Source organism: Lycium ferocissimum, unplaced genomic scaffold (assembly GCF_029784015.1).
Source record: "Lycium ferocissimum isolate CSIRO_LF1 unplaced genomic scaffold, AGI_CSIRO_Lferr_CH_V1 ctg1945, whole genome shotgun sequence".
NCBI lineage: Eukaryota > Viridiplantae > Streptophyta > Magnoliopsida > Solanales > Solanaceae > Lycium > Lycium ferocissimum.
The window spans coordinates 67,295-82,738 of NW_026718431.1; positions in this window are offsets into that span (position 1 = coordinate 67,295).

Sequence of the window (15,444 nt, forward strand, 5' to 3'; positions counted from 1 at the left end):
GAGAAGATTTATGTTTTCTTTAGAAATTAATTTTGGAAAGACACTAACTTAAATAAATAGTATACTTAAATTGCACAAACGAGTATACATGAAAGTATAAAGGAGAAGGTGCTAGCAATAAACATTATGACTAGCAGTCTATGTAAACAACAGAACAAGCATCGGTTTTTCGGTATCTATCCAACATAAACCACTGCCTGAGTGTTGGATGCAAGCAGTACACAAAAGTACGATCCATCCTTCAGCTCGCCGCACAGAACCCTCTGGTCTATGTGGTAAATGCTGTTGAGATCAAGGCGGTCGATTGAAGCTTCACAGAACGCACCAAAGACATAAAAATTACTCCTATCGGGAGGGGCAAGAAAAAGACCAGCTTAGAAAGAGAAAAACCAGGTCAATAACTTGAGTTTTAGTGTGCTTTGTCACTTTTAAAGCATGTGACAAATTCAGTCCAAACCCATTTGACTTACCCAATCCATTCAAGTTTTAATGGGGTTGGTATGGGCTATATTACAAATGGGCCAAGTTTGAGCACAACCCATCTTAACCCATGACAAAAGCTAGCTCAGAGTGGGCAATTCACAGAATTGCCCTTCTTTTGGGGTGGTCTTTAAATTTTGCCCCTTATATTTGAAATCTTTAAATTTTGCCATTCGGCTAAAACCCATGGGTTCCAGGTTCGAACCCCCACACAGTCAAAATTTTAAAAAAAATTCGCAAGACAGTTTAAATTTCGCTATGCCCCATAAGCATACACTTGTGAAGGAATTACCAAAGTTATGCGGATCGGCATACTTATGCCTTATGGGCGGACTTGGCATAAGTATGCCGGTCCGACATAACTTTGGTAATTCCTTCACAAGTTTATGCTGGGTCCGGCATAAAAGTTTGCCCATTAAAAGTATGCCCCCACCGGCATAAACTTGTTAAGGAATTACCAAAGTTATGCCGGACCTGGCATACTTATGCCTAGGGGTGGCAAACGGGTGGGTCGAGTCGGATATGGGTCGGGTCGAAAATGGGTTGACAAAAAAACGGATCAGTTACCCGACCCGCCCATATTTAACACGGTTAAAAAATGGGTTACCCGTCGGACAATATGGATATCCATAATATCCATATTATCCAAAGCTACTTCAAAGATGTTGGCTTCATGTAGCCAATATGGAGAAGATTAATTTACTATTTTGTCCACAAATCCAATCCCTAGTACATAGTTGCACCTCAACATTTGTGGGAAGAATAGAACTTCGAACCTTTTGAATGACACGACCTCAAAGAAAATCTTTTTTGGAAAATATCCACCCAACCCCACCCCCCACCACCCACTCCCCAACCAAATCCCAGCCCCACCTAACGATCACCCTCGAACGCACTTCATCTTCACCTACCCACCCCAACTCCATCCTATCCCACACCACCGCTCCACCCAACCCTCACCCACCCCCCTCCCAAAGCGTCTATTTCATATATGACTACTTTGTACTTTGAAGACAACCCCAAAAAGTGACTATGCTTGTAAACTAGCCATTTTTTAAAAGTGACAAAAAATGGCTATTTTTGTAAATTGACCATTTTTATAAAGTGACATAAAAATGGTTATTTTTGCAAAAATTTATTTCTTGGAAAACGACCGAAAATGCAAATTTGCAAAAATAAGCAACTTTTTTGTCATTTTTCAAAAAATGGCCACTTTACAAAAGTAGCCATTTTTGTGTCACTTTAAAAAAATGGCTACTTTACAAAATTGACCACTATCTTGGAAATGACACATTTCAAAAATGGTTATTTTAATACTTTCACAAAGAAGCTATTTTTAAAAATGGCTACTTTTGCAAAGCAGTTAGTTTTTAAAGTAACTACTTTCACAAAATGACTATTCATGAAAATTGACTACTTTCAAAAAGTGACTATTTTTAAAAAGTATCTACTTTCACAAAGTGGCTATTTTCTAAAAGTGACTACTTTTACAAAGTGACTATTTTCTTAAGTGAATACTTTTGCAAAACGACTATTTTTGAAAAGTAGCTACTTTTCGCAAGTAATATTTTGAAAAAGCGGCTACTTTTGTAATGTGATTACTTTTCAAAGTTGCTATTTTTGAAAGTTACTACTTTCACAAAATGTCTAGTTTTGCAAAGTTGAGAGATAGGGGTGGTTGTAGGGAGGTGAGAGGTAAGGGTTGGGGGTAGGTGGTGATAGGGGGTAGGGGGGGGCTGGGTGGTTATCGGGGTGGGGAGGTAGGTAGTGGGGGTGGTGGGGGTGGGGGTAGGAGGGGGTGGTTAAGGAATTTGTTTTAGAGAAAATATTTTTCAAAACATTTTGACCAACCAAACATGGGAAAATTGGAAACATTTTCTTCATACCAAACACACTCTATATGTTGTGGGTTTTATCCATTTTACCCATTAATTTACCCATATTTTAAGTGGATAATATGGGTTGACTCATATTGGACCCATATTAAACGGATAGGGTATCCAACCCATTTAAAATGGGTTGGATCGGGCGGATAACCATATTTTTAACCCATTTTGCCACCTCTACTTATGCCAAGTGTGCCCATAAGGCATGAGGCATAAATTTGGTAATTCCTTAATAAGAGTATGCCGGGTCCGGCATACACGCGACCCAAACCTTACCTTGCAATTTTTTTTTTTTAATTTATGCTTGAGCGGGGTTCGAACTCAGAACCTCATGATTTCTGCGTGAACGCTCAGAGTTGCAATGCGAAGGTTAAAAATTAAAGACCAGCAATATGAGGGGCATAATTTAAAGACCACAAATATGAGGGGCAAAATTTAAAGACCACCCCAAAAGAAGGGCAATCCGCGGAAAAAAATGGCTCAGAGTCAACCCATGAAGCAGCCTAAACTCAACCCATTACTATCCATTGATCCAACCTTTTAGCCCAATAATTTGATTCTTTTGTAACCAAAGTTCAAAAAACAGTAAAGGACACAAGTAGCCATCCGGCTCAAACGATTGACAACTGGATGGCCCAGGAAGCTTAAAAGACATTCTTTAGACTTTTTAAAATAATTTTATATCGTAGCTTTTTTCAACTAATTCCAGCATATGTATAGAAATTGTTGTGGGATTACACTGCGTATGTTGTTGTTGTTGTATAGAAATGGTATCATTATTGTATAGAATATAAATCCCTGCAGTATGTATTTAAAAAATATATCATTATTGTATAATTTATGTATAATCAACGTATACTTACTAACTATACACATTATACATATTTCAGCATATTTCTTGAAGGCTCAATTTCTTCCACCACTTCTTCTTTCTTCTTCATTTCTCTCGTTTGTGAATTTTTTTCATTGCATATTTGTTTCCTTTTTGTGGCAAGCTTAGTTGCCACAAAATCTGTAGTTCTTGTGGCGACTCCCTGGAATCGTCACAAAGAAAACCTTTAGCAACAGCCGTACATGCATCGATCTTTAGTGGCGATTTTGTGATCTTTTGCAGCGACTTGGGTCGCCACAAAAACGTCTGATCTCTTATAGTGACGGGGCCGCTGGGCTATTTCGCTTCAATAGTTTGGGCTGAAAGTCCATTTGGCGGCATTAAGGTGAAACTGGGGCCATTAAAATTTCAGATGGCCACACAGTGTCTTTTTCCCAAAATGAAAGACCAGCCCATTTGATGGGCAAACCGTGCAATTTCTTCTTTGCAAATACCTAATGGGTTATGTAAGTAATTTGTTCTCAAATATTTTATGGGGAAAGAATGAAGATAGAAGGAAAATGTAATAAGCTACAAAATAGTGAAATTTACTTGTAATAAAATAGATAGAAGCTACAACGGAAGTAATTAGACGCTGGACACCTTAACTTCAGAAATATAGTAAGCAATATTAGTTTCAGTTACCAGTTGAAGTACTTATAATATTTTGAGGCATATATTATTAGTTTTATCTTTTCTCTAATGTGGTATAGTATTAGTTGATTAGTTGCAGTTATTGTGTATAAATAAAGGTCATGTGAAAGAAATAAAAAATGTAATAAAAAGCTCATTTAATCACTTGCTGGGAAGCCAAAACGAAATATAATTCTTATTTTTGGCTTCTCTGTTTTTTGGCTGAAATTCTCGGTTTAGAAGCCTGAATCAACTTTCCGCCTTCTGTGCTCATCTTCACTCCGATCTCGTTAATGCGACACTGTTTTTTCTAATTAATTTATCCCATTAAAATGATATATATTTGTCAATGTCTAACTATATGGGGTCGTTTGGTAGCTGATTAGAGTTATTCAGAAAGATTTTTTTTTTTTTATTACATAGGGGGTAGGGGAAGGGGAAATGAGTGAGCGTATTACAAAGTAGGGATTCGAACCCTCACTAACAAGTTGAAAGTTCAGGTAGCCAACCAACTGAGCTATTAGATCCCTGTGTAATACAGGGATTAGTTATCATAAAATCTATTATTATTTTATGCAGGGATTAGTTATGCAGAGTTTGGAGGGCCGGCCAGAGGGTCAAGCCACTAAAGCGGGGGCTTTAGGCCCCAAAATTTTGGGGGCCCAAATTTTTTTTTATTCGAATTTTCTGATTAATTCGATTTCAAAACACACAAGGCCAATTAAAGAGGAAAGCGCTCCCTATCAAGATTTTTTTTTAATTCTGAGGCTCGAACCGAAGATCTCTAGTTAAGCGAGGATGATGCCTAATTTTTACCTATAATAAATTTGTCCCTTTTTTTTCTTTTAAATTTTTTTGAGTATTTTAAAGTAGAAAAATAAAATATTTCATAAAAAAGAAGGATAACCTTCTATTTTGTGATTAATGTAATCCTTTAAGCAAAAATTGAAGAAAGGGAATCACTCCACCTAAATGCTTACCGTGAATGAAAAATTTCAAGTTATTTACGTTCGACGATTAACATCATTGGTGAGGTGCCTATATTATACTTTGTTTCATTAGAGAACGTGTAATACACTTTTAAGTTTTAAACACCCTTTTTGGTATCATCAATAATTCAAGTCTCATTTTATACCTTTTTCATGAGAAAACATGTATTATACGTTTATACTTCGGCTTTTTTTTTTTTTTTTTTTTTTTTTTTGCCAAGAGTTCAAGTTTTCTATAAGCTTATATTATTCTATTAAAAAAAGAACTATTGTTTGATAAAAACTAAGAGCTAAAGAGTACTATTGAATAAGCTATATTGCACATTCTTTATTGCTTTTTTTTTTTTGTCAAATTTCTAGCGTTGCAGCAAGTATACTGAAATATCAAAAAATTATTTGATACCAAGTTATCAACTTCTTGAATCAGATTCTATTATTTAAGACTAATAATGTCTCAGGAGAGATGAAATGATTTATAAGAAGATTATTAACAAATATATATAATTTTCTAAAAGATTGGTGGTGTTCAACTCATGATTGGATCCTTCTCATGGTGTAAGCATGAAACCAATTGTTATTTTAGTGCACCTTCCAAACACTAAATGGGGCGAGAGGTAAATAGTTTCATGACTACTTTGGACCTCCTAAATTTGCCTTACTAAGTAGCAAATATATTGAGTAGCTGCTGACTCAAAAATAGTTGTTGAGCCTAAAATGTTGTTTTGATGATTTGACAAATAATGTACCCAAAGACAATCAAGGGAGATATAAGGAAGGCAATGAAGAACTAGAAGTCCAAACAAACCACCAACGAATTCAGTGAAGCAGTCACAATATGTCACACCCCAATTCTGATGGAGCATGATGGGCACCCGACCCTCACTTAGAGCCGAGCGAACCCGCTGGTTCTCGTTATACTCATAATCTTACTGGACTCTGAATCATGAAATGATATGCATAGTGAAAGCTTTTCAAAACATTCTTTTCGTCTTTCTTGACTCAAGTAAAAATCTGTAATAGTATGAATCCGTAAAGTAATGCATAACGCTACATCGGCTTGCATAGCTGTTTACAAGGCTAATGTACTGTATACATGGCTCTGTTTGCAAAAGTCTCTAACATAAGATATGATATCAAAATCTAAGTTGGGACAGGACCCCAACATACCCATAATGTGCATGACTCAGCTCATAAGGACATACTCCGACGCGGTATTACTCCGAACCGAATGGAGTCTACCAATCCAGCTAATAGCCTGGAACATCCTATAGTCCAACTCCTGGATAACTTTCCTACAAAGCAATATGGGGCTGTGTGGCATGAAGCACAGCGCCCCCAGGCAAAGGGACGTCAGTACGGATAATGTACTGAGTATGTAAAGCATCAGCAATAGCATAATGAAAGCATATGAGATAACATAGTATGGACGAGTTATGAAACGAAAGAGCTAGGTATACCTCTAGCAATGTTCGTTATACTTACTTATCCTCTTTCTACTGGGAACTTCCTTTTCATACACTTGAACACATAGTAATATCATACCCGACCATAGAGGTTCGGTGTCTTACGTACCCAACCATAATAAAGCTTGGTGTTATACGTACCTGGCCCTACCAAGGCTCAGTGTTATCCGTACCTTCCCTACTAAAGCTCAGTGTTATCCGTACCCAACTGCAGTGGTGTGCGCGCAATAGATATCTGTCACGACCCAGCCCCGTGGGCCGCGACTAGCGCCCGAACTGGGCGCCCTTACGTACCAGAAGTCAAAACGGTAACTCAAATATTTAGAAAAATTTGGGCAGAGTTTCCTCTGCTTTTCTTACTAACCCAAAATTAACCTGCATTCAGAAAATACCAGCAAAGGCCACACAGGGCCAACATATTTATATACACACGTATAGGCGAGCGGCGAAGGCCGCCGCGGTGGATAACCGCCCAAACACATAATACATACACAGACCGCACGAGATAGGACCATAACCCACTCTTTATGTCTACGTGCCTCTAATATACGTAACGAGAATCGAAGACGGGACGGGGCCCCGCCGTACCCAAATAAGCATATGTACGAGCAAACGAACAACGAGAAGATATATACCCAAAATATCGGCCCGGATCAAATGGAGCACTCTCCAATAGCGTAAGCCCAGCCTAAGCTGGTGGCGTATCTCGAGGTGCGCCTGTACCTGTGGGCATGTAACACAGCCCCCGAAGAATAGGGGGTCAGTACGGAAAATGTACCGAGTATGTAAAGCGGAAGAAGAACATATAAAACCGTAATCAAGGACATGAGTACAAAAATATAACAGACGGAGCTATAGCCAGAACCTGAAAGACAAAGGCAATATCTTGTCCGAGACCTCGGGAGACATAATGCCAAAAATAAGTAATGCATAACAAATCATACAATGTCGTATGAACGTGTGTCGTGTCCCGGCCCTCTAGTAAGGGACTCGGTAGGTGAAAATCATATATAACATCATCTTATGCCAAATATGCACATAACGTGTCCCGGCCCTTTGTTAAGGGACTCGGTAATATGGAATCATACCTGTCAGAATCAATTATCATGCATACGTAACGTGTCCCGGCCCTCTACTGCGGGTCTCGGTGGATAATAATCATGTGCCATCCTGGCCACCATCCCCGTATCATCATATCATAATCATGTACAAATAACGTGTCCCGGCCCGCAAGTACGAGGGACTCGGTGAATAGTGCAAAGGAGTCGCACGAGAACATGTCCTGGCCCGGGCTCAGTGAAAAGACATATCATAGCTTGCACGAACAGAGTAGTGCGAAACATATGCATATAAGTCCGGACTCGACGACAATTCACATAAATAGTCATAATACGTACCTTTCGGATGCCATGACGGATTATGTCAAATCAGAGTTTTTGAGACTATTCGTACGTAGCAAATATATCATGGGGCTTACAAAAGATTCGGAATGATCGTTCTTAAGCAAACGGAACAATACAAATAACATATCATTCCAAGGAAATCGGACGATACTCGTATAGGTATATGTATGCCCTTTTTGGGGATGGCACGATTACTTACTTCAGATCATGTTTTTAAGATCATAACTCATGTCAAGACATATCATAAACTCATCATATTCATTGTTCGACAACGGTACAATTATCAAAAATTTCTTTAAACATTGTATAGAAATAAATTAATTAAAATCATAATAAGAGGTCTCGGATTCTGGGGGCCCACCTCGGGTCAAATCGAGGCGGCGGGCATAAGTTATAGATCATAGACTTTATAAAACCATTTACAAGCCTTTGGGGCAATCCAGGTCCATTTGGAAAGGTTTCGTACATACAAATCATTTTGACGACAAATTTGTGAAGAAACAGGTTCAATCTCATTGAACAATTTGGCGCTATTTTCAATCTTGGATTATGAGACGTAGAAGTGCAATCAAGGCTCGCTTTCAAGCCTGCTACACTCAGAACATGCCAAGAAAAGATAGGGAAGGCTTTACATACCTTCGTTATGCCTCACGCTCGTCCAATCTTAATTCCCGTTTCGCCAAAAATCTGCAAATGGTCATCCTTACCAATTACTATTCATGCAAGCTAATATTTCAACTTTGGTTAAATATTTAGCTACCGAAATTTCATAAAGACTTCCCCTATAAATATGACACCCCCGAGATTCAACTCGGCTCAAACAACCAACAACAACCCAACAACAATATCAATAATCACAATACAACACAATATAACCTATTTAGTCATTTTTCCAACATAGGGTTATAACCCTCATTCCAACCTCGCGTTTCCAACTCAAATCCAATATTTTCACATTCATTATTCATCAAAATCATTACAATACCATTCGGAAACATATCATAACATTTCTACAATATATACACAAGATATACAAATTATGCCAATTTTCCACCAAAGTCATAACTTATTCAATTCTTCCAACCTTTAACATTTAAGTTCATAACACACTTCCATCTTCCAAATTCATCAACATTACTCACAATTTGCACCTTAAGCACTTCATTTTCATAATTTCATAAAATCATGCTAAGACAACATAGGTTCCTACATTCCATTTCAAGGCGAACTTACATCATTTAACCTTCATTTACACTACAAGAATCACAACAACATAACTAACATATTAAACAACATTAAACCATTTCCATTTCATCACCCTACACCCCACGGCTAAACTCCAAAATTCCAACCTCAACTAAATTCTTTCAACTTCCATTGCCAATGTAATCTCCATCATAACCATAGCTAGAATACAACATAAAATTCAACTCACCATAGCCATGCACATGCACACCTACACGGTCACCACACAACACACACATCACACGGCTTTGCACACTACCAATCACCATCCATGATTTCCATTCAATTCCACACATGATAACATATATATAAACTTCCATAACATACAAGAATTTATCAAATTCTTACCTTTTCCAATAGGTTTCTCCTTGCCAATACAAGCACTTTCTTGACTTGAAAATTATACCACGTTGACGAGCGTCTTGCACTTGTTAGGAATTCAAGAAGAAAGAAATTTATAGATCAAAGTTGATGAACTTGCAATTTTTTTTTCTCCTCACCTTGCTCGGCCGAATGGCTCCTTGAAGTTGCTCTCAATTGTTTTTGATTTTTCTTGAAGCTTCCAAGGATAAACTCATACATATATATCCTTTTAATTAGCTATCACATGATCATCACATGATCACTAAAAAAAAATGGACTTGGGCCATTCTTATTATGCCATGGCCGGCCACCTTGCTACTTTGGGCCTCAATTTTTCTTATTTTTTTTTTGAGCCCAATTCATTAGAAATCTCGTTTTATAATTCCCGAAACAATTTCCAAAATTCCAAATTTGCCCTTAGGCCTTCTCCGACATCTTTACGCCAATATGTTTCCATGAACAACATAGATATGTCAATTAAGATAAAAAATATTAACTTATGACATACGAGTCACAATTGTTTCAAATTTTCCGAATAGGCGAAAATGCCGGATATAACAATATCATACCCGGCCATATAGGCTCGGTGTCACAACATAGCATTCATACATTTATAGCATACATATGTACCCGAGAGAAGCATTTCAACACTATCGGGGTGACACAAAGTCTATAAACTCCTGATTTTTATTATTAAATCACCATCATTTTTATCGTCATCACTATTATCATCGTCATCATTATCATCATCACTATTATCGTTATCATCATCACTATTACCATCGCCATCATTATCATCATCACTATTATCGTTACCATCGTCATCATTATCATCATCACTATTATCGTTATCATCATCACTATTATCATCGTCATCATTATGATTATCACTACTAGGAGCTTCTGCCAAAGTATCTCAAGAATATTGTAATTTATGAACTCCTAGCGTCTCTAAGATTTGGACATTTTGACTATCTTAGATGGCATCTCTAGAATTGATCTCATCATCATAATCATTATCATTATCATCACAAGAAACGTTGCCAACAATATCAAGAGAATCTCGAGGGTCATGAGCTTACGACCTTTATAAGAATAGGAATAGCGTGAACATCTCGTATAGACGCAAAATGAGGGAAACATGCCTTTAGAAAGAAGGGTTAGCCTTACATACCTCTTTGTCTCTTTAACCTTCTCAATTTAACGCTTCTCAATTTAACGCTTTCTTCCAATGTTCACGATTCTACATTCAAAAGAATTCGTATTAAAATTAGCTAATCGATCATATGAACATGCTTAACTAAGGATAGAGAAAATTGGGCAGCATTTCCTTTGTTTATGCAACTTTCCCCATCTCATATATCAACTCCCAAACGTCTATAATACATTCACAATATTATAACCAACAATCTTCATTCATCTACATTATCCACATTTCACAATTTCACTTCAATTCATCCATAATCATGGTCATAGTACACTAGTACGTTTTCTCACATATAATGCTTATCCCATGTTCTTAATGTCATTTATAACATATTTATAATCACAACATATCAAGAATCATGACTCATTCCCAACTACTACTCAAAATCTCATTATTCTCATCTTTGTAACCCATCTTCTATCTCCTTTCATAATCTAAGTCTTTCAACCTCTCAATACCTTAAACAATATGGAATGATCATAAAACTTATCTTAGATAGTGTGGGAATGAGCTTTGAGTGGAAACACTTCACTTGAGCCAAAACCTAGTTCACGAGTCGTGGATTTCTTGACTTGGATGAACCCTAATGAGTTTCTTACACTTGATTCTCTTAGTTTGATGGAGTTGATCATGAATTTCTCTTGAGTTCTTGTGGAAGAAGTGTGGAGAGCTTTCTAGAGAGTTCTTGAAGTGTGGAGTGAGAAAATGAAATGAATGGAATGAACTTGGTCCCCTTTTTAATAACTTAAAAATCTGTCCCGCTCAGTTCTACGGACCAACATACGGTCCGTATAATATATATGGACCGTATGTCTAGCCGTACATTTGGTCCAGTGAGGGCTGCCACTCTGGGCAGGATATACGGCCTAACATACGGCCAGTATGTTGGACCGTATAATGCCCAGCTTTTCCTAACTTGTTCTCATCGACTCGTTTGATCTCCAATCCTTATGGAACCTTCTTAACACTTGTTTAACACCTCATTAACAACCTAAGGGATGTTATAACTCTTCTCCAAGACATCATTAAGTCACCATTGACTTGTTACTCGTAAGTCTCTTCCGATACATAACGTATACCTTGCCTTTCTTGGCTAACTTTCTTCTCTTACCTCGAATGTCTTTGAAATCTCAATTAGGATCATCAAATGCTATTTCTTACTTATTGAAACATCGTATACTTGGTGCCCTCCGTTAGTCTATTCACTGTGCATCAACGAAATTTTTTTCGAGGTGTAACATTCTTTCCCCCTTTAAGAACATTCGTCCTCGAATGTTGAGTTCTCGGGAATTCTACGAAAATTTCGCCAGAGTTTCCCCTATAATATGGCACTACCATCCTGTCACAACAGTCCAAAATAACATTGCCACTCAGGGCTACGATATCACAACACACAATATGGCCACACACAACCAAAAGCATTAAAAGTAAAGCATTGCATTGCATACCTGGGGCAACGCACGTTTCATCTTGAACCTCGTCTGGGAGTCATCATTTTAATCCTCTGACGCGCACTATCTATAACATCCCCTTTGAGTAATTGCAAACGATTTTTCTTTTTAATAATGACTCTCGATTGCAATACTCCCCCGATTCCTCAGAAATATCCTTTTAAGAGATATAAGTGAGCCACTTTCCTGATATGATCCTCGTTGATACTCGGACTCGTCAATCCTTTTTCTTGCCCATAATGGTATTAAGTTTCACATGGTTTGCAAATCTTTTCCACTCCCTTTCTTCAATATAACCATGATAATGGTATTGATTCACATACTCGTAGGGTCTAGATAAATTCGGTCGAGGTGTCTTCATGTGTTTCGTCGACCCATCAAAGGCCTCATAATTTTCAAGAATTTCATAACCCTCTTGTCACACCCTTAATCCGATAGGGTGTGATGGGCACCCGACCCTTACCTAGGGCCGAGCGAACCCACTGACTCTCGTAATACTTGTAATCGTACTGGGCCCTTAGCCATAACACAAATATGTAATAAATTTTTTTTTCGGAAAACAACATGCCTTTCCGTCTTTCTCAAACCAAATAAAAATCTGTAATCATATAATACCTGTAATATAATGCATAGCAGTACATCGGCTTATAGAGCCGCTTACATAACTGACACATTATACACATGACTCTGTCTGCAAAGTCTCTAACATAGAACAAACTTTCATAACATCAACATCCTGACTCGGCAGTGCTCCAGAGGAAATGGAGCCCGCCACTCCCGCTGGAACATCTTCTACTAATGTCTTGACTCGTGCGGCATGTACTGCGCGGCATGAAACGCAGCCCCTGAAGAAAGGGGGTCAGTACGGAGTATGTACTGAGTATGTAAAGCATGGAATACGGAAAACGAGATCATAACCGAAATGAGGAGTACGAAAAATGTGCGTAATAGTCGATACCGAAGTACATGCATACGTAATACAAATAGTGCATAAGAGGTACGGAATGACGGATATAATAAACAGAATGCTCAAAATACTTAGCTTTCTTTTGAAAAACATTTCTGTCTCATATGTATATAAAATAGAACATATCATAGTAGCTGACATTAACCGATGTGGGATTCGCCTAAACCAATGTGGGATTCGCCTAAACCAATGTGGGATTCGCCTAAACCAGTGTGGAATTTGCCTCACCACTGGGTTTGCCCCACCATTGGGTTTGCCCCACCACCGGCTCTAAAACCAACAGACCATATTTCTGAATACGTATATACAACATATCATCACCTTAAACAGAATCATCATATTATCACATCATCAGATTAAACAGAATCGTCATATTATCATATCATCAGATTAAACAGAATCGTCATATTATCATATCATCAGAACAGATTCATTATATTATCAGATCATCACATTATCAAATCATCATATCATCAGATCATCATGTCATAAACCCTATGCGGTCCGTAATAGGACCCGGCGGACGGAACGTGGTCGCCCCCTCGCATGGGCGCCGGCTCATCATACCCGGAAGTTATATATCTCCGTCTCTCCGTCACACACCATAACATCATATCATATCAGAAGCTCATCATACTTCGTATCATATCATATATCAGAAACTCATCATACTTCGAAAACATATCATATCATGTCAGACGCTCATCATACTTCGGAAGCTCATCATACTTCGGATTGTGCGCACGATAGTACCGGCCCGGGACTCGGCGAAGGAAGTAACAAAAGTGTGCGCGAGCGGGAATCGTGGGATCTATATGCCATTCACAACATTTACATAGATTTAACAGAATAATCAAACAGAGTATCATTTACAAGCCGATGGCATTACCCAATTTAAATCTTTTCCGGATATTACTCGGAACATATCAAATGAAACTTTATCAATCATAGTTACGTATCAAAATCATATGCATACGAATTCTCATTTTATACATTTACCCAGATTCCGTAAAATAATCAAAATAGACTATTATTTAAAAACCAAGCCCATAGTCATAGTCAAATCCAATTTCTTTCGAATGCTACTCGGGACTTGTCAAATAGAACTTTAGCCATCATATGTAAAAAAAAATCCTCATTACAGACTTAACAGATAACTAAGTAGTCATACTCGGGGGTCAGAGTGATAGCTATATTAAGTGCTTTTAACACGTCGTTAGAACTACACAAAGAAAAGTCATGCAGGCCCACGGACAAGTATCAAACCAACCCGAGCCCGCTTATGGAGGTTAGGGTCATTATATGCTACCGAACCTCCTACGGACATATCGAAGAGATCCGAGCCTTTTTATGAAAGTTACGGACGTTCGTAGTTACAGACCCTTTTTCGAACATAATCTTTTATGCACATTCATATTTGATCATACAAAGGGCATAAGAATCATAATTTGACTACATTATGAATACGGATATCAAGAAAACTAAGACTCCTAGACGTGCTCGGATCGTAGGAGTAGAATTACCTCGGGGATCATATCATAGCCTACATGTACTAAGACATGCCAAAGAAAAGAGAGTCAAGCTTTACATACCTTGGCCGCCCTCTAAGCTAATCCAAACTTGAGTCTCGACTTCTCACGATCTACAATAATGTCATTAGGTTATCAGACATTAGCCATAACACTCGAGAATCCAATTTCAAATTAATACTTTGTCTACAAGAATTTCGGCAGCATTTCCCCTATAACTTCGACATCCCCGAGAATTCAACTCGGCCAAATCAACAACAACCAAACCAACAACCATACTAACAATATCCATAAGTGATTCAAAACACATTCTAACATTAATAATTCCTTTCTACACAATTCGACAACATTTCATTCATATTCAAATAACTACATACGATCAATTCAACACCAATGCTCACATACTCAATTACTCATCCGCAACCATGCAAACATGATTTAAGAACATTCCAAGCAATCCATACAATATTCAAACTACCCAACCATTACACTCTTCCACCCGAAATTGCCAAATTCCATAAGAGCCATGGCAACACATTTCATTCTTCCGAATCCATGAACTATATCGACACTTCCATACGTTAGCAACATTATTTCCATCAATACAAGAAACTATATTAAAATCATATTAATTTTCCAAAACAGCCCGCAACACTACAACTTCAACATGAGTCATCAAACATTCATTTTACATCATAATATCCACAACAACATCACTAGAACACTAAATAACATTAGTTCATCTTTTACTACACCAACAACCACCATTCGGCCACCACACCAATCACACACAACTTCATGAATTTTATCCATTTCTACACACTACAACATGCTCAAAACGTCCACAACACATGCAAGAAAGGATAGAACCTTACCTCTTCCACTTGCCTCCAACTCACGGCTAGGATTTGTCCTTTGCAAAACGAATGGTTTTCTTGTTCCAACAACTACTCCATG